The 19,602-nt window shown below is 38.8% G+C and overlaps 1 long non-coding RNA gene across 2 annotated transcripts in view; it reads left to right on the forward strand.

Annotated features, from left to right (window-relative positions):
- The window catches only part of LOC117304400, a 90,248-nt gene that overhangs the window by 43,976 nt on the left and 26,670 nt on the right, over window positions 1–19,602 (forward strand). For both annotated transcript variants that reach the window (XR_004520593.1, XR_004520594.1), the window contains exons 6-10: window positions 9,024–9,102; window positions 13,546–13,627; window positions 16,338–16,483; window positions 17,406–17,442; window positions 17,920–18,022. This is a non-coding gene — a long non-coding RNA (uncharacterized LOC117304400). The remainder of the gene's footprint in view (window positions 1–9,023; window positions 9,103–13,545; window positions 13,628–16,337; window positions 16,484–17,405; window positions 17,443–17,919; window positions 18,023–19,602) is intronic.

Consider the following 19,602-nt stretch of genomic DNA (forward strand, 5'->3'; position numbering starts at 1 on the left):
AACAATGTTGTGTGTACCTCATTTCTCAATTTGGTTTGGGAAACCCTTCCCACTATGACGCATAGTGAATTGTGAAGCCTTGTTCAGCTATGCTGGAACCTCAGCCGTTGGATCACATTAGCCATAGATACAATGGAAACTGTGCGAGGAAGTTTATTTGATGTATGGAATTCAGGTTTCATGATATGAGATATCATTTTCACAGACATTATATGCAGCACTTCTCTGAAAACAATTCTATAAATAGATAGCTGGATTTCATGAAATTTAATTTGAGTTTCAATGGCCACGAGCTCATTTTGTCCAGGTTGCTCTACCTATAAAATCCATTTAATGGATTCTCTAAATTTGATGGCAAATTAAATGTTTTTCACTCAATCCCCCTCTCCCATAATTTTATTCTGTTTCTATAATTATGCCTGTCATTAAATCCATGTTATGGAGATTGCTTGGAATCCTTCTGCTAGTTAGCCTCATTGTTTGTGATGCCTGCTCATGTATGCATTGTCTTTATCCTTGAACATTCAAGAGAAATTGTGACTTAAGCTCATAATTTGTTGCTATTTTATCATTACGATTTAATCTGGTTTGTAAGCCATCTTAGCTGCAGATTGTCATTTTCTTTTGAGAATTATCCACGAGATTACTTTTGCAGGCTTATTAGCTTTGAAGCCTGAGCTGATAAAAATACTTCTTGCTATTGTTAGTGTTTAGTTACTATAAATATTGTATGAAGGATATTGCACTTTTTGATACTTTTGAATTCAAGGTACTTTTGATACATTCGTGGAATTTTTGCGTATTGATTGAACATATCTCATGTCAAAGTACAGTTTGACCCATATCTACAGGCACGCAAGAATTTCATCTAATTTAAACCGTTTCTTATTACCAACGTGTGGTTCCTCCACTGCTCCATTTAACCGAGTGAAAGGGAAGCTAAGCTAAGATGCCATTTTATAATTTCCAGCAGATTTTTTTCAATTTCCCCTATTTAATGCTCCACTGTGAAGGAGTGAAACACTACACAATACGCACTCTATACTGTAAAAGCAATTTGGAGGTAGAGGGTGTAGGTGCAACTAACTGTAAACAATATAACCTTGCGTTCTCTAGAGAGCTGAGTCGATTGAGTCACTAGCAGTGGTGCGTGCTTAACCCTCATTTCAAAGAAAAAGCATTTCTCCATTGGTTCATCCCAATAGCTAATTGACCCACTAGACCCAGAGGCTAACTCTGATGCCTCAAATTTACTTCTAAGTTACTCGGCAGAAATTTGCACTACATGTTCGTCAACACGTTCATTCCGAGAAAACATTGAGAAGCATGAATGCACTTGATTCTTGTGAGGGTTTTCTTGTGGAAATTCAAAATAACAAGTTACATTGTCTCAAGTCGTGTTCATGCCTGATACTTCATTCTTGTAAGGGCAAGGTACTTGAAGTTGAGCGCACCACGAGGGAAACAAGTTATACACTTTAAAATGTCAAATAAATTTTATGTATTAGTTTACAAGTATAATATTTGCACAAATAAAACAGGTGGTCAATCTTAAATATCTAACTAAACATTCAACAACTTAATCTATAAAATGGCTCAAATTTATTTAACAGAAGACAGATTCCTAGGTCAGTTTTAGAATTCAATTGACACTGTATAATGTATATATAGATGAATCTTTACCCCTTCATCAATCATGTCAGTACATATTCTATTAATATGCAAATTAAAATGCATACTTGATTAGTTAGAATATGACGGATGTCTAATCAAGTTTCTTGATGAGTTTTGGGTCTGGGATTCTTCCATTGAAATAGTTGTACAATACAGGCTTCAACCAGATGGTAATCCTCAGGTGTTTTGTGTTATTTAATATATCTAATCATAAATGAAATTGTGGTATTCTCTAAAGTACCCTCAGCGCTGTTCTCCAAAGGTCCCAAAGGAGGACATGAATAGAAAACGGGAAGAAATTATTCAGTTATGAGTTTTACATTCAGGAGGAGGAACGGAGATGTCTTGAAACCCAGAAACAGTGACATGAATTGGTTTGAAGTATGTCTTTGAATTTGTAGTTGGGGTATTTCTTGGCTGTTTCAGGCATGGAATTGCCATTTTGTTAAGGGCATTTCCATTGGAAAATTTTAAAGTCTATGGGGGAACTTTTGAAGGGGCACCAAGGCCAAGACAAGGGCAACAGATGCCATGGCCTCTGTGGTCTCCAGGTAATTCCAGGCCTACTATTTCTTGTTTTTCTAATATTCAAATTAATGTGTTTTAATGACTAGAGCCATCCCACCCCACTATGAAAAACACAAATAAAGGACAATTTGTAGCAATAGCAATCCCTAAAACTGTAGCCAGTATGGGGAGGGCTCATGCCGTCCTTTATCTCTTTCATGCATTTCTTGTCATCTATATCCGATGTGCGTCTTGACTACAACTCATTACCATTGGCAAACTGAGATTTCTAACATACGTAAGTCTATGAGGTGTTTCTGTTTGTCTCTGTCTTGCTAACCACTTTTCTGACCAACAGGCCACTTAACTGACTAATAATTGATCAGAGTTTATTCTTATCTATTTATTTAAGTATCAAGCATTAGCCATCGTTGGTCCTTTGAGTTGGTCTTTCCCTGTATGGATGGCATGACAGAAATTGCGGGGATACAGTAAGCGCAGCAAAGGATGGCACAAGGTTTGGCCAAGTCTTTCCTCGGGCTTCCTTGGGCCTCCCCTGGAGGGGGAGAGGGTGAGCGTTATGTAGTACTTTGTGTAATATAATGAACGCGTTGTGAGTTTAGGAGTAGTAGTGAAATGGCATACTGCATTTGATCTTGACATTTAATTACTCATATGGCATCATGATGCAAATGAATCATGATGCGTAAAGGTATACACATCTTAAAGGTGTGTCATACTGTGTAATCTATCGCATTTTAAATATTAAGAAAATGATTTGATGATTCCTTGATGTAGACCACGTTGTCGTTACACGCAGAAGCTCCGATTTACTGTGAATGAGTAAGGAATGGTGTACTCATATTCTGAGTGATGTCATCATCGGGCAGAATGACAAATGAGTTGACATCATGTTTAGATTTGGACAGCACGTCACTGCGGCTAGTGCGTCATATACCTGTGGCTGTTGTCTTTAAGTGTGGCATGAAATTAGTCTGATGAGTAAACGTACCGAATAATTACTCTGGAAAATGTTTCAATGTTCTTGAGGTTTAGCTCTATGTGTCACGCTTGGCCAATGAACTCAAGGAGATGGTCAAGCTAAAACTGGTGATAGAAAAAGTAGCTAAGTGCAACAAAATTGTGCTTACCAGAATGCGGTTACCAGCCAAACTACCATGTGAATTGTACAATTTGTGACTGATACCCCACTCATTTCTGCTTAGCAGAAAATTGTTCAGCAATATTTTCTGCTTAACAGTTTTATGAAATTGGCCCCTGGACTCGAACCAACACTCTGCTGGTCAGAAACAGATAGCTTGAGTCCAGTGCGCTTGTCCACTCAGCCACACCACACCACAAATAGGAACACTTGCATGAGGAGAATATTTGTGTTTGGTTCATTCACCCAGCCCAGCACCCTCATCATTAAAATAAACCAGTAAAACTTAATTCATAAACAAAAATAAGCAAACTTCATTTATAAGTATAGGAAATAAAGAAAGAAGATTGTGCAAAAAGTGCATGAAGGGTTCAGTCTACAGTTTGCTTGGTCAACTTGTTTAAGTTGTACATTTACTTTTGAAGGATGTACCTTCCTGTGTCATAGACAGATAAATTTTTTCATATTGCATTCGTTATGCATTATTCTTCTAGTTCTGAATACTTCCTTCCTGGGAACCATGCTGGGAACCATGTCATTCGGGGAAATTTATGTAGGGCTTGGAAAGTCCCTGATGTTATATATGAACTATTGTAAAGAGTTTTTTTTTTTTTTTTTTTAATTCATTTTTTAAGTATGATTTCATGCATTTCTGGAAACTTTCCCAGAATTTTTCTGTTTTGTGAGAATCCCAGAGGACGTTGCTGTTTGGTTAGAATTTCCATCATACATGTAGATACATTGATATTCAACGAAATTGAGTATCTATTTGAAAGTCCCTGGTGTTTTAGGCCTGTCTGAACAATTCTAAAGATGGGTTTGTTCTCATTGTCTTTTTCTACATTCCATCAATACTCCCACTGTTGTGTACATTTTTTGCAGTCCCCTTTTCCTGTGAAACCTTGGAATTCAAAGAAGTAGTGCTCCATTCTGCAAAGTTTCATCTATAGCGTTTATATATTTGTTTGGTTTAAATATTATCACTCTCTTAATGAAGAAACCTGATCCTTGCTGTCAGCGTCTTTTTGTGTTTAACAGTTGTTTTGACAATTTGTTTTCTGTGAAATTCCCTTCAAAGCCTTTAAACTTATAGATCAAATTCTAAAAGGTCCATTAAGAATGATTGTTATTTAAGTGTTTGTAGGCAGATAAGTGTTTGCCAAAAATGTTTTAATAGTAGAGATGAACGATATATTTGGTTACGTCATGTAGAAAAGGGTTACATTTACATGTAGTTAGCATGCATTGTGGTAGAGAATGAACATGCTGCTGCAGGGCAAATGTACCATCCAGATCAACTGATCAAATTCCCCCATTCTAAATGTGAACTCAGCAGTACACATTATGAACTAAATGACTATATTATGGACTTCAAAGCACTCTCATTGATGGCACCGTTTATGGCTTTAATGCCTTTATAAAAGTAGAAATTATTGCTCTTGTTAGAAAAAGAAAAAAAAACTCAAAACAGATTGGTGGTCTTCAATAGTATGGTTTGGAATCATCTTTTTTAACTGTCACTGTCATTTGTGAGATCTATAAGTTTTCATCAACCTATCTGTATTGATTAAAGACCCTCTATCGTAAAGGTTTGACACATTGATGAGCTAATGCATCCTTTCAAATATTGAGAACAATTTATCATGATAAACGTACGCTCCCAACTTGCATAATTGATACATTTCCAGTAGCTACTTTTCTTGAGAGCCCTTTAGCTTATGGTGAAAACAGGTGCAAGTGATCGCCAAGATTATTCAATTTCAAAAACGGCACATCTAAAGTTGTACCCCCACAGCAAACATCAACAAGAACTGGACACAAATGAGACATTTTTTTCCAGGTATGTTTCCCGGCTCGCGGGCACTGACGACAAACCACCTAGGGTAGGAAAGCCAATGAGTTACTCACTATTCAGGGGCTGTCCTTATAATATTGATAGCAGTGAAGGTGTGCTAGTGAATTTTTTTGAAGAGGTCTATTCTCGAACCTGGGGGAAAAAGGATACAAACACTCAGTGAAGCAATTATTGAGTTTTTCAGTTTTTTTTCTTTTTTTTTGCTTGCCGGTGCTTGTTGTTAGTTGCACAAGGCCCGAATCTGAATCCTAGGCCGATAGAAACAAGAGACAGTTGTAATTATGTTATGGAATGTTTCATGGTATACGGCAGGTCGTGTATCACATGACATCTTGACCGAAGCGGCTGCGCTTGCTAATGCCCCTAAGCACCATGGCGGTAAATACTGTATGACGAGTCATTAAGCGTTGCAAAAGAGAGGTGTAATGTATTGCCGGCGACCGGCGGTATCATCCCGTCAGTGTGGAGTGGCGTATTGCATACGTAATTGCCCAGTTTTTGTTTCAGAAGAAAACAGCACCCTCTCCAGAGTGGTGAGGAAAAAACTATGAAGTGTTTTATTGGATGGGTCCGTAGCATCCACTATTCTTGACTGCTCCATCTAGATTTACACTTGTTTAAGCAGGTTCCTCAAAGCCTGACTCCGAGGGTGCCTTTTGTCTGTTATTTTACGTCAAGGGTAATCATGTCAGTGTATTTAATCAACATACAAGTCGTCATGTCAATGAACTCCATCTTTTAGTGTATTTATTTTCAGTGATTGGCTAAGTACGAGTATAGAGAGCTCCGTTACAGTATTCATTCCATTCAAGGAGGCCTCTCCATCCGGATGCAAGTTGTTGCAGCAATTCTTGGTCATTATTGTATGCATTAATAACACTACATGCGTATTGGTTTCCAGCGGTGAAAACTTATCCCGTAACAGGGGTGTGGTCAAAAAAATGAGAGACAGCGGTAACTGAGAATGCAAGCGTTCCTCTACAAGAAACTTAAGCCCTATTCACATAACAGCGAGTCAACTGGGGTCCCTTGCTTAATATTAGCATGGTTGTAAATTGAAGCAATATTTGATTTTACAAGGGACAATACACAAGTTTTTGTCCTTTCACACGAGGTACTTTTTCTCAAATTTTACAACCATGCTACAATTTAGCAAGGGAAAACTTGCTTAAATTGCTCGTGTGTGAAAGAGGCTTTGGGATGTGGCTGCTTCTTCAATTTTCGAGTCCATCATCCACTCTTCAATGTTTGGGCAGGATTGGGCACATCTCACAGCCTTCTCGTTTGCTGCCATATGGGCCCAATTTCATGGCTCTGCTTACTGTAAGCAGGGAATTCCACGCTGACCTCAAGCGTATTTCACTGGTTAGCAGGGAGTTTTTGCTTGTGCATGTCAAACTCCACGTTACTAGGCATTCTTCTCTAATACACAGCTAGTGAAGAAATTTGGCGCTTGCACAGTTAGCAGAGAATGATTATCATCAGCGCAGAATTCGGCGGTAAGCAGAGCCATAAAATTGGGCCCAAGTCTACAAGGCAGCACTCAAGGGCTGGGCATCGTTGAAGGTTTGGCATAGATTGGGCGATGTGACACAATTGTAATTGGTGTTATCATCTATTTGTCTTGCATCATCCCACCTCTGTACATAGCCTATTGAGGGATTTTCATGTTCTCCAGTCCTGCCTATGTCCAGGGTAGCTGTGCTTTAGCTGGGAGGGGCATCTTCTGAAAACTGCCCTTATGTACTTAAAAGTTAAAGTGATCCCTCTCCTGGAACTTTCGAGGTTGTATTGTAAACTTGGTTGTGATCCTGCATGTGACTTCTTACTCTGGCCTCGAACAAATATATTGAGAAAATAGGGAGACCTCTAACTTTATGCTAGATGGTAGAGCTCAGTTGGTAGAGCACCGGCATGTTAAACTGGAGGTTGCAGGTTCATGTCCTGTTAGATTTGTCTTTATTCAGCATCAATTTACTTGAATTGCGGTTAGTTTACAGAGAGTTGTGTTTGAAGTTATGTGGTCAGTCAGTCAACAGGCACACAGCAGGCATTGACCATTGCACATACCACATTGGTTGTAGAGCAGTTTGCAGCAGCTTGTATTTTTTTCCACGCAAATTATTTGAGCAAATTTGCCAGCTTGTTGAAGGAAACCTGCTCTCGGTAAAATTTCCCTAAAAGTTTGTTGATTTTGTCTTTGATGGGAAATGCGCACAAGTTTGTAATTGAAAAGTGTCACTAGCACAACTGCTCAAATGTGTGGTTTTCAAATCAATTTCTTTCAGCAGTAACGGTCTATAATGTATATTGTCATGAGAGTGTTTAAAAATACCCAATCCTGACCATCTTGTCAATTAAGGGTGGACTCCTAGACTCCTAGACTCGAGGTGCGGGATGGGGGACTGGATTATACTGTGCTAGCAAACATTCTGGTAGAGCTGAGGTTATTTACTTTAAGAGAAGAGCCAAGCTCAAGTTTCTGCTAGCTGAGCGATGAATCATACTCAGAGAGGTTTTTACTGGCAGTTGAGGGATTGTGCTGGGGTTATCAAGGGGGGTTTAGTGGTGAAACAACAACCAGAGGAAGAGAGAGAGAGAGGGGGGGACTCGGTGGTTTAAGATTAATTGTCAATCCAGGCTGGGATGCACACATCAGGGGCAGCTGAAAGCTAATAAAATATTAAATGGTTTTGTAGGCTTAGGAGTCTTTTTCCAGGAATCAGTCAAGTGAAGGAGACTATTGGCGGTTATCAAAATTTAATAAATTGAGTGTTATTAATTCTTCATGTCCGTACAACCAAAGTGGTCTCATTACAATGTGTATAATGCTACATTACTGCAAGTGAAATTGTAACAGGTTTTGCTGTATGGTTGGAGAAAATGATACCTTGTTGGCATAATGTGCAGCATACTGACACCCTATTCTTTTCACCATTTTGAGAGTGAAAATGTACCAAAAGGAATCGACTCCCAAAATGGAGGAAATGGTATGCACATTGTGCAGGGTGCTTAACGTGTTGTGCGAGGGTTTAATAGGCTATATCTGTTCAACACAACCATTGGGTTTGTACTGTGCTTTTTTCTTTAACTTATCCTTGCGGAAAAAGACAGTGGACTATGCTATCAATGGTTGGGGTGGTGGACCCTGGTTCGAATCACGCCGGGGGGCACTACGTTGATTGGGTTTCCAGTTTTACCTGACTGCATGTGTTTGGCATAGTTCCACCTCTAGGATCCCAGTTCGAATCAAGCCTGGGCACTGTCTGGGTTTTCAGTCCTTGCCTGACTGCATGGGTTTCCCTTGGAAGCATTCTCTGAGGTTTTCCTCCCACATCTTAAACTAAAACATCTTCTCCCCACTGGGTTCTTGGCTAGTAGGCCCTACAGGTATGCTTTTCTGAGAGTCCTTCACAACCAGAGTAAATGAAATGACATTCAACCAAATTGAGGCAAAATCCTTTCAGAATGAAACTCAGAACCCAGGTGTAGAAACTTTGTGCACCTGTTGATAGCTTAATTGGAATCAATAGTTAAAATAGTAATTGGCTAATTAGTGAAACTAATGGTTTAATTGACAATGTGAAGTGCACATTCGTGCTGTATGTAGTAGTGGTAATGATCAATTTTTGAGTACTAATGGTCTTAACGGAAAGTGCCAACGGCTTGATGACTGGCAGGTGGTGCTCGTTGAACACAATTCTATTAAAATTGTGATAAATAGTGCCAAGTGGATGAGCAATTTAATCATGTTAATATTGTTTAATTGAAAAATAGGAATTGATTGTTTTTGTTATTATTTTTGTTCTTCTTTCTCTTATGCAGGAACTTTGGTGGTATAAATGATGGGCCTTTGATGTGAGTGGAGGAAGGGAACTCTTCTGTGAACTTCAAATGACATTTGGTAAATTTCCACAAAATCCTCCCCCCCCCCCCCCCAGATTTTTGATTAAGAATAATTGAGTTTTATTTTCATCAACAAGAATTTGTTTTGAGAGAAGTACATTTAATTGGTTTAAAGGCAGTGGACATTATTGGTAGTAACTCAAAATAATTATCAGCATAAAACCTTTCTTGGTGACGAGTAATGGGGAGAGTTTGATGGTATAAAACATTGTGAGAAACGGCTCCCTCTGAAGTGCCATAGTTTTCGAGAAAGAAGTAATTTTCAACGAATTTGATTTCAAGACCTCAGATTTAGAACATGAGGTCTCGAAATCAACCATCTAAACGCACACAACTTTGTGTGACAAGGGTGTTTTCTTCTTTCATTATTATCTCGCAACTTTGATGACCGATTGATCTCAAATTTTCACAGGTTAGTTATTTTATGCATATGTTGAGATACACCAACTGTGAAGGCTAGTCTTTGACAATTACCAATAGTGTCCACTGCCTTTAATACATAAACCTTCATCATGTGCCTTTATCTTTGTCTGGTTCTATGTACTCAATACAGATTCTTTTAATCTTACCAAAAAGGGATCTGTTTATTCCCCAATGTTAGCTTCAGTTTGGCTTAATTTAAGTTGAAATAAAAGTCATTTGAGACGTTTACCCGAAGATAATGGTGTATGATGCATGTTGTTGTACTTTTCTTAATTCTGTTTAAAGCAAAATTTAAAGGGAAGGTACAGCAATGATGCATTTCTGAATGATTTAGTCATGTGTCAATATCAAAAATCAATAATTCATTCCTCACTTTTTATTTATTTTATATTCAATGTCTGTTTTACATTTGAGTATAAAACAACAGAACAAAAAATGTAATTCTTTAAAATAAATCTGTCTTGTGTTTGATTCAATGGCCACATTTACAAATTAACAAACCACACCTGAATTGGAAGTTCGCACAAAATATGCTCACAATGTTAAATTTATTCACTATATAAGCACATGCCCTACCTTCCCTTTAAATGTTATTAATTGTTGTTGTTCTTATTATAACACTAATTATGTTAACTCACCGTTACATTTTTCCATTTGTTAGTTTTACCTTTTTGAGTTTTACATATTCAAAGTTTCTTCTATGGATCATTTTCAAAAGTTGTTAATAATGTTTATGTAGGACATGAAAGGCTGAGAAACATTGGCTTGTGTTTGTGAATCTTTCACCCTGACATATTTAAACTAACACACATTTCATGTAGTTAACCTGGGGCTTCTTACCTAACTTCGACTAAAGGCCCGTTCACACAGGCCTTGATAGCGAGAACGTTCTGTTAAAATGCACGCCCTCGATTGGTTGAATAAGCCTGGGTGTATTCTGCGTGGAGCAATTCAACCAATATAGAATGCGTTCTCTTTGCGTCGTTATCGTTTTTGTTATCCCTGCAGTGTGACTCGGCCTTAAGGCTTTGTCTCCAACTCCAGCACTGTCCAGCTCTAGACTTTTGTCTGATGTTGGAACACAGTGTAAAATGTTCACTGCAATAAAATGTGCGACATAGCCCAAGCCTGTGCCAGAGCCCAAGCCGGTGCCAGAGCCCAAGCCGGTGCCAGAGCCCAAGCCGGTGCCAGATAGCTGGTGCTGGAGCCCAAGCCGGTGCCAGAGCCCAAGCCGGTGCCAGAGCCCAAGCCAGAGCCCAAGCCGGTGCCAGAGCCCAAGCCGGTGCCAGAGCCCAAGCCGGTGCCAGATAGCTGGTGCCAGATAGCTGGTGCTGGAGCCCAAGCCGGTGCCAGAGCCCAAGCCGGTGCCAGAGCCCAAGCCGGTGCCAGATAGCTGGTGCCAGATAGCTGGTGCTGGAGCCCAAGCCGGTGCCGGAGCTCAAGCCAAAGCCAGAGCCCAAGACAAAGCCAGAGCCCAAACCACAGCCCAAACCACAGCCCTAGCCAAAGCCAGAGCCAAAGACACAGCCGAGGTTTGGAAAATGTCCCAAATGTTTGACAGAATCATGCATTCAGGTTAAAAGTTGCAGGCCTGTACAGTGTACGCTTCATTTTTAACAGGATAAGGGCACCAGGGCACCCTATGAAGAAATTGTACATTTGTACTGGAGCACTTTTTCAAGGGCACTAAGGCAATGACCAGGGGGCATGGACACAATCGCCTTTGTTGCCTCCGTGAAGTATTATCCCTCTTCTTGGATGATGACTACTGAAACAAAATGATTCCAATAGACATGCTAGGCCTTAGCACTGTATGATAATTAAGGTATACTTATTAAGATACATTTCAATTCCAAGAAAATGAAATGGTTTCATCTTCCTGAACAGTTTCAAATTCTAAGCAGCGGCTTATTCATCCAAAAATGTTCAAAATTTCCCAGTTGAATTCCTAATTGTTACTATTTTCCCAGATGAATTGTTGAAATATTAATCTTGCTACATTCAAACCAGTGCATTTTACTGGATTTACATTACAATAAACCACTTTTGACCAGACTAGTGTTGCATTTTTGTTTTGTTTCATATGTTAATATTTATTGGTCTTGGTTTGTCATTTCACTTTCCTTCTTTGTGGGAATCATTTCCCACGTTAAAATGGTAGGTAAATTTTCAATATTATTGGTGATGGCCCATCATAAAAAATAAACCTTGAAAGTTTAATGTCAATATTTCCTCGCATTACTGGGACACTGATGGAAAGTTTTACCTGAGTTAGCTTAAATAAACTTGTGGTTACTTTTAATCAAAGGAATGAATTCATCCAAAAGCAGTGATTTTCTTCTTAAATCAAACACCTCAAATCACTTTGGGTTTACAAGTTCACAACAGACAATTAGGACACAATTCCATTCTCCGAGAACTGTCTCTGCAATGTTAACAATTCACATTTGCTTCCAGCTTTTGGGCTCTGACGTAGTGAAACAGGAACCTAAACTCAATATTTCTTTTGACAGCCTATTGTACTTTTTTTAAAAACAATAAGAGTTTGGAGTCTGGTCATATATGGAAAGTGAAAATGACAAACCTTGGCTTGCAATAGTATACCTCCTTGTTTGTTTTACACCCCTTGGTGCATTTGCTTTTTAAAACAGTGTTTATTGCAGCATTTAGTTTTGCTAAAAAAGTATATTTGGTTTGCAGTCATGATAATTCTGCCTTCAGTTTAGATCTTGTTTGGGGGAGGGGGGGGGGGGGTGTAAGACACCAAATGAAATATACATGTATAATATAGAAATGTAAAGTAGAAGGATTCGGGTTGCACCAAACTCACCCTCCCTTAAAATGCTTTAATCGCCCCCTTTTTGGAGTTGGTCTTACATACTTGCTTAGCACAGAATACAACTAAGTCCCCATACCTAACTTGTCACCAGCTAAAATGTCATGCTTTATGCTAAATCACTAACCTTTGTTTACCAACATTAATTTGTTCAGGGTGATTTTATGGTTAGTCATGTTAATATTGAACACACAAGCAATCTGGATTTTTAAATGACGCTTACGAACTAAAGAGTTGAAAAGTGTATAGCAACCCATTTCGATCTTGACAAAAAAGGCTATCAATAACAAATTTGAAAACCCCATGCCTAAATCAGGTACTTTTTGAAAACAGTGAAATGACATAACAATATAAAGTTATGTAGTCTCAACAGTTCTATATATTGAGGAATGCTAACCTTATGTTCCTAAACTAGTGTTAGTTAATATCTTTTCTTGTCCATCAACTTGATGAGCAATCCAGTTTTGTGTTTTGGCATTTAGCGCCTAAATATAACCTCTAAAGTGAGTTCTGGCAGTTCAGACAAGAGTCAATATTATAACATCTCAGAATTATTTCAAAATATCCAGTCTTTCAGAAGAAGATTTGTTATAAAAGTTTGAACTGTGACACCCCACTTTGACTACCAATTAAGATTGATTAGCAATACAGATCAATCCCCGGGGCCTAAAAATTAGCTAAGCGCAACAATATTTTGCTTATCAGATTCAGGGTACCAGTCAAAACAGCATTCGTCATATACGATTTGTGACTGGTACCCTGCTCATTTGTGCTTAGCAGAAAGTTGTTAAGCAATATTTTCTGCTGAATCAGCTCTATGTAATTAAGCCCAGATTGTTGATACCTGTGTTCAATGTAGTATGATTAACCAAAGAGCTACCCTTTATTTCTGCCTAGCAGCTTCATGAAATTGACCCCTGTTTATAAATCATTGCCAGTTTTCCACATGGCCATAAACATCATTCAAATTGTTATTTATTATACTAATATTAAACTGTGGTTTATTACTTAATATTAAACTGTGCGAGTCAATTTAATGTTAACTGCACGAATTCATAAGCTAACGCTAATAAAAGCTATAAAGTTTTAAACTGTTATGATCTCTGTCTGTGAATTATTATGTCTACTAATAGTCTAGTACTTGATGTAGAAAATGTGTTGATGTAATTTTGTCTTGTGTAGATAATGTATGTGAGGTACGAGAGAAACCATTGGAATGATTCAACCTAAGGAAATCCTTAAAGTGTTCACAAAATATAAAAAGGTAAGAGCTGAATATTAGGGAGAAACATTTTTACCATGCTCTGAAATAATTTTCCTTTTCTGGATCCATTTAAATTGAACGATACATGATAAAATTATGCTTTGGAATCAGATAGTGGTGTATGTTTAGCAAAGGGGTGGAGTCCGAATTTCAATTTAGCTTTCACTTTAAAAATGGACATTCAAAAGGAACACATCCAGCTAAAACTGTTGCACTCACTTGAACATTTGCAAGAAAATCCATGCAGGTTAAAGCCATGTCCAATTTGGTGTCTTAGGCTACGGCTGGATTATTGCATCATCATGCGATGAACGCCCTTAGCAACAGTCAGAGCTGTAGCCATAGCCACCAGTTTGAGTACGTTCTCACTCCCATAAAGCCTTGTAGAGCTGCTTACTAACTATCAAAGTTTCTAGCACAACAAAGTTGAGCAGTAAATTATCTGTTGCTATATTTCTCGTTTATTTGCATGTCTTGCACCTTGCATCTGAAAATCTTGTTGGAGAATAGCTACATTTGTCATGCCTGTTTGCCATGTGTATGCAGTAAACCCTAGCTACTTGTACATCCAAACTTAGCATTTTCCTAGCCATTCAACCATGGCAGACAAAACAAAATCATGCTCTAGTGACTCAAGCTAAATGACTGTAACAGATTTACCACAGGATGACTTTGAGAATTTCCCTACTCAATCACTGACACGGTGTAATCAAGCGATTTCTTGACTTGTGCCTCGACTCCCTCCTCGGCCAAATTGAGTCCGAGTTTAACGGACCTATGGCTGGACTGACAACATGTGCAGTTCATTACAGACGAGACGTAATTCCCACTTTGAGTAAAATCATTATAGTCTTGTTGAATAGCTGTCAGTGGTGGAAGGGGGGGGGGGGGGCATGGCAGCCCCCAATCAGAATCCTTGCCCTCCCCTAGAAATAGCCCCCCCCCTCCCCTAGACTTGTGGACAAGTCGTTAATGGTCCTACACGGTGAGATAGTCGAGTTGTCACAGCTCTCGCGCGGACTGCTGGAGTGGAAGTCGGGCAGCGCGCAGTAGTCGCACAACCAGCAGTTCGCGGGGAGAGCACCGCTGCAACTCGACTATCTCACCGCGTGGGACCATAAACGGCTTGTCCACAAGTCTACCCCTCCCCCACAATCATGTTTGGATACACTGCTGAATAGTTTTAAAATAAGAGTACAATCTGGGAAACAAAATCATGACACTCTTGTTGAATATAGGGGGCAAACGTTTAAAAAGAGCAAAATAGTGATTGTTAAATTTAGCAGTTTACTTCAAACAAACCTGAAATACATTTCCTAAATGTTTCATATTTTTGAGGCCTCTTCTACAATATGAACGTAAAAATGTTTTTTTTTGCAAATACCCTTTTCATTCTATACAACAAAATTCGGGCTAATTTTAAAGAGTTTTTTCAAAAAACAGTATCTATGAATCATTTGATGATACAGTGCCCAAATGGCCTAAGAGGACATAATCAGGAAATTGTTCGTACTTTGAAAGAGCTGCGCACCACAACAACAATATTTTGATTGCGGCTCATTTGATTTGTAATGCAAATGGCAAATTTTAATGCACCGGAATTGTGATCTATTTCAACTTCAATGTTTGTTTTGCAAAAAAAAAGGAAGAAGTAAATTCCTGGCAGGGCAAATCTATTAGATTCTATTAGAGTCGCCCCTTCTGGAATGTTTTTCAAATGTTAAACCTGGAACTGATGTTGTTTAAATTTTTAATGATTAACTGGATTTAACCTCAAATTCACCCGCTGTGGATGAGGGCTTCTTTGCCTTAGTGGAAGAAATTGATTTCAGCTCTGAAAATTATACTGGAAATATATAAACAGTTGAATTGATTAAGATATAGTGTTTCATAAATCATTATTGGGTGATCAAACATGACACAAATAGTCAGAACACTTGCATAATGGTCAAATTCCACGTGGAAAACTAAATATTTATTCTAGAGACAAGATCTATGAAAACTAGTTTAAATGGGTTGATGGATTGGCTGGGAGAACTGTTAGGGGAACAGATAGAAAGTGCATCTCTAAGGGGGAAAAACATACCATAAAACAACACAATCGCACTGATGTTGAGATACAAAATCCAGACGAGTAATTTTTTTGACGATTCAAGCTTCTGATGGTTTTGTATCTGTAATATTTAAAAGATAAGAAAATATAATTAACTATGCAAACTGCTTTTCAACCAAAAAGACCTATGGTTTAAATGCAACCATAGTTAATGGCATGCAGTTCGACCTATCAGAGTCTTTCCTCGTTGGCTAAAATTTAAAAACGTTGTTGTTTTTCTGTGAACAACCTGTTTTACTAGTGAGGGAAAAACGCCCCAAAATGATGAACTGAACGCATTTGATTTCATTCAACTCATCAGCCAGTTAACATGACAGGTCAATAGACTTACTAACATACAAATATTCATCAAAACCTACCCTCCCAAAAAACAAGTTGGAACAAAAATAAAATGCATTTCAACATGGAGCATCTTTTCACCAGCAGACCTCTGACATGAGACTGTACAATCATGAACTTGTTCAGTTGACTCTCTGCGACAGGTGTACAGTGCACAAGACACCAAACCATTTGAACTTTTCACCATGACCCCTGGCATATTATTTCCTCAGCTGTGTATAACTCCCGAAAATAACGTTTTATACTTGCACTCGACAGGTGTTTTCCTCTTGTAACTGTACAGTAGTCTGGATTTCACCTTTATGGGACAACTGGTTTTAAATCTCATCCCCCCTCTCTTCCACAAAGAGAAACTGGGTTGTGAAAGCTGACACAGTTCCAGGAACTTTTTATCAAAAGCCCAGGTATGTACCTTGATTTTTTTTTGACTGGCTGGTATCCTGACTGCTGGAGTGTGAAACTATTATTGATAACATTCAAGAACAAAAGAAATGTTCATCTCACTGAGACGAAATATGTTTTGTGGCTTGTTTTGCTCATTTCTCAGGGGCTGCAGTTCCTCGGTGTACGGTATTTCGGGGGAGGCTTTCTACTGTCATTGTCTTCAGGCCCTGTAGGTTTGTTGTGAATCTGTGGACATTTTGAAAAAGTACCTTGTGTTTATCGTTTGTGTTATTGCTTTTTACTTGCCATCTTTTGTTTAAACTTTTACTGCAATTTTAGAATGTTTAATGTATAGTATATATAACGTGTATTTTTTATGAGCTAGGTCTGGGAGAGCACATCTTTTTTGATGACAGTTTTTGGACTTTTGCCCTTCCCTGGACGGCCTGTGCTTGTTTTATTGTTTTTTTTTCTTTTTTTTCTTTTTTCGAAGAATTAAAATAAATAAAATAAATAAAAATAAACAAAAGAAACTGATAAGGAAGCAAGCCCAGTATGTTCAATGCTCAAAATTTGGAAATGATGCCCCCAATGTAAGGGCTTGTAAACGTCGTGGAATCTTCTTATTTGTTAGATTGATAGACATTGTCGGGACCAAATATATGGTGGGAGGAAGTAATGTCTCATATGTAGCATTTGTTAACGTTCCCCATAGAGCATTGATGGCCAGTGCATGCTAAGTTCACACACCACTGTAAGTGTAAGAAAATTTTCATAGGAAAAGACTTGTAAGAGGCTTGTTTATTGGGACTGAGTGGAACTGGGACTGAGTGAGGATGGTAAACATAGTAGGAGGGATGTGGTCCGATAATGAAGGATGGTTTTGTTTTTGTAAAAAGAGCAGTGTGCAGAAGACTTACTGTTATTATTTTTTGTATACAGATAAATGTGCAGCAGGCCATGCCCTTGCCCGAGGAAGGTAAGCCTTTTGTAAATAGTATGGATAATTTATAACCCTGGAAACTCAATGAGCCCCAGTTTACACTCACAAAACCTTGGTATTTAGGAAATAAGAAATCAGATGGCGCAATCATGAATATGACTAAGGATGTGTCTGCATTGGTGGCTTTGACTACGTCTGTTGCTAAGGAAATTGCTAGCTATTGGCATTCTATGCTTCAATGCATGTTCTCATGGTGATCAAGCCATAAATGCAGCAGCCGCTAATTTGGACAAGGCCTTGCTCATTGTTTGAGATGTGTACAACCAGTGGAGCCCAAGGTAATATGAGCCTTAGATCAGTAGATTGACGTCATCTACAAGGTCTTAATGCATTTAAACTCCTACTATTTAGCGATATTGACACCTAGCCATCCAATCCGCATCAATGATTGTTTCAGGCAATTTTTGTACTGAATGTCTAATTTATTACCATTTCTGCTTAATTGATTAACAGAATTTATGGAGAAAGTTGATGAGGTAATAGGTCACTGTCACAGTGCCTAATAAAGTGCATCGAGGCCAGACGGATGAATTTTCTGGGATGGACTTCAAATCAAGTAAGTCTGAAGTGTAATTTTTAGGCTAAGTGCCCAACCAGAACCCACTGTCCAATGTCCTTGGATGTATAGAAAGAAAGAAAATTATCATAGTGAGAAAAGTGGGCATTAGGAAACACCTAGTTAATTAAACCAACTGTGGCGTGTGCCAACTGGCCATGTGCACCACACACAACCTCTGGTGTTTTTCATCAGAAGAGTGTGGGTTCGAGCCCTGGTCTTGGCACCTGTGTCCTGAAGCAAGACACTGCTTCGTCAATTCGGACTGGACGTAAAGCTGTAGGTCCTGTGTGTTGTGTAATACAGGTTAAAAAAAAACACAGTTCACTTACCGTTTGCCTTGGTGTCGGCTGGTATTGTGCCACAGCACCTTGTAAACCGCTACATGGTGCTATGTAATTTTAATATAACTCCACATACCGTATAGAAAATATAATGAGTGTTTTGAGACGCCATCGAGCAGGCGCTATATATTATAAGAGCTGGGTAATTTGATTGTTATTATAAAAGCAAAAACCTTTTTAATAGCACTGATGGAACAGGTCAAAGGTCAAATTAGTAAAAAAAAATTGCAATTCAGACAAATTTATTAGTGAGACATTGTAAATGCAAATCAAAGTAGTGATTGGAAACAGTGTGCTATGAAGCTCATAAAATTTCATTCACTCTAAACAGCTGTTTAATGTACAAGATACCATTGTACCATTATTTTGTTGGTGCCTAATAATGCAAACATGGAACATTTTATGGAAAAAAGTACCCCTTTAGTAAGTGGGGAAGAAAAACATAATTGGTTCTATGCCATTATTAATCTAAGTACTTCAGCAGTGTTGGACAACTGAAATCACAACCACCATCGATTCAAAATCCTTCTACACTCGTTTACCTTTCACACCTTGGTGTATCGCCCCCAAGCCAAAACAAACAATTCCAGAACTTTTTATTGTCCAAAATGCATTTCCTTTTTTTCTTGAGGGGGAAATAGGGGGGGGGTATGGGTTGAAAAGCCACAGAATGAGGACGCTGCCTGCCTAACTGCATGGTTGGACACCCCGCACCATTCAGGTGAGGTGCACTTCCGAACAATGAGTCCAATCATAGAAGCTCAATATGAAGAAAAAAAAGGAGCGAGGGCCGAAGAGCTGCTTTCGGGCTGAGTGCAGTCCCGTAACACAATCCCAGCACGCGAGTCTTCAATACACAGCCCTCAGGATATGAAAACCGAGCCAACGATTATTGCTAGTGGAGTTTCTTCTGCTATTGACCCAATTTGGGGCTAGTGTTACCCCAAAACGGATCAGGAGGGGAACTTTCGCCAGGCAAAAATTGCAGCAGCTTAGTTGTTTTTCCCGTTAGGGGAGAAGCACCCCCTTATTACTCTGTTAAGGGGAGCCCAAGCCAGAGTGGGGAAACATTAATACAAGGTTTCATTTCTCCAACGGTTTGATTTGCGTTGGGTGTCATTATGCTGGTGCGCCTTTTAGGAATCCCCCGAGACCCTCATGAATATTCAGGAGAGTGGTTGTGGTGGGCTCGTGGGATTACTTGAGTCGTATCTTATGAGATGCTGTCAATTTTGA

Source organism: Asterias rubens, chromosome 21 (assembly GCF_902459465.1).
Source record: "Asterias rubens chromosome 21, eAstRub1.3, whole genome shotgun sequence".
Lineage (NCBI taxonomy): Eukaryota > Metazoa > Echinodermata > Asteroidea > Forcipulatida > Asteriidae > Asterias > Asterias rubens.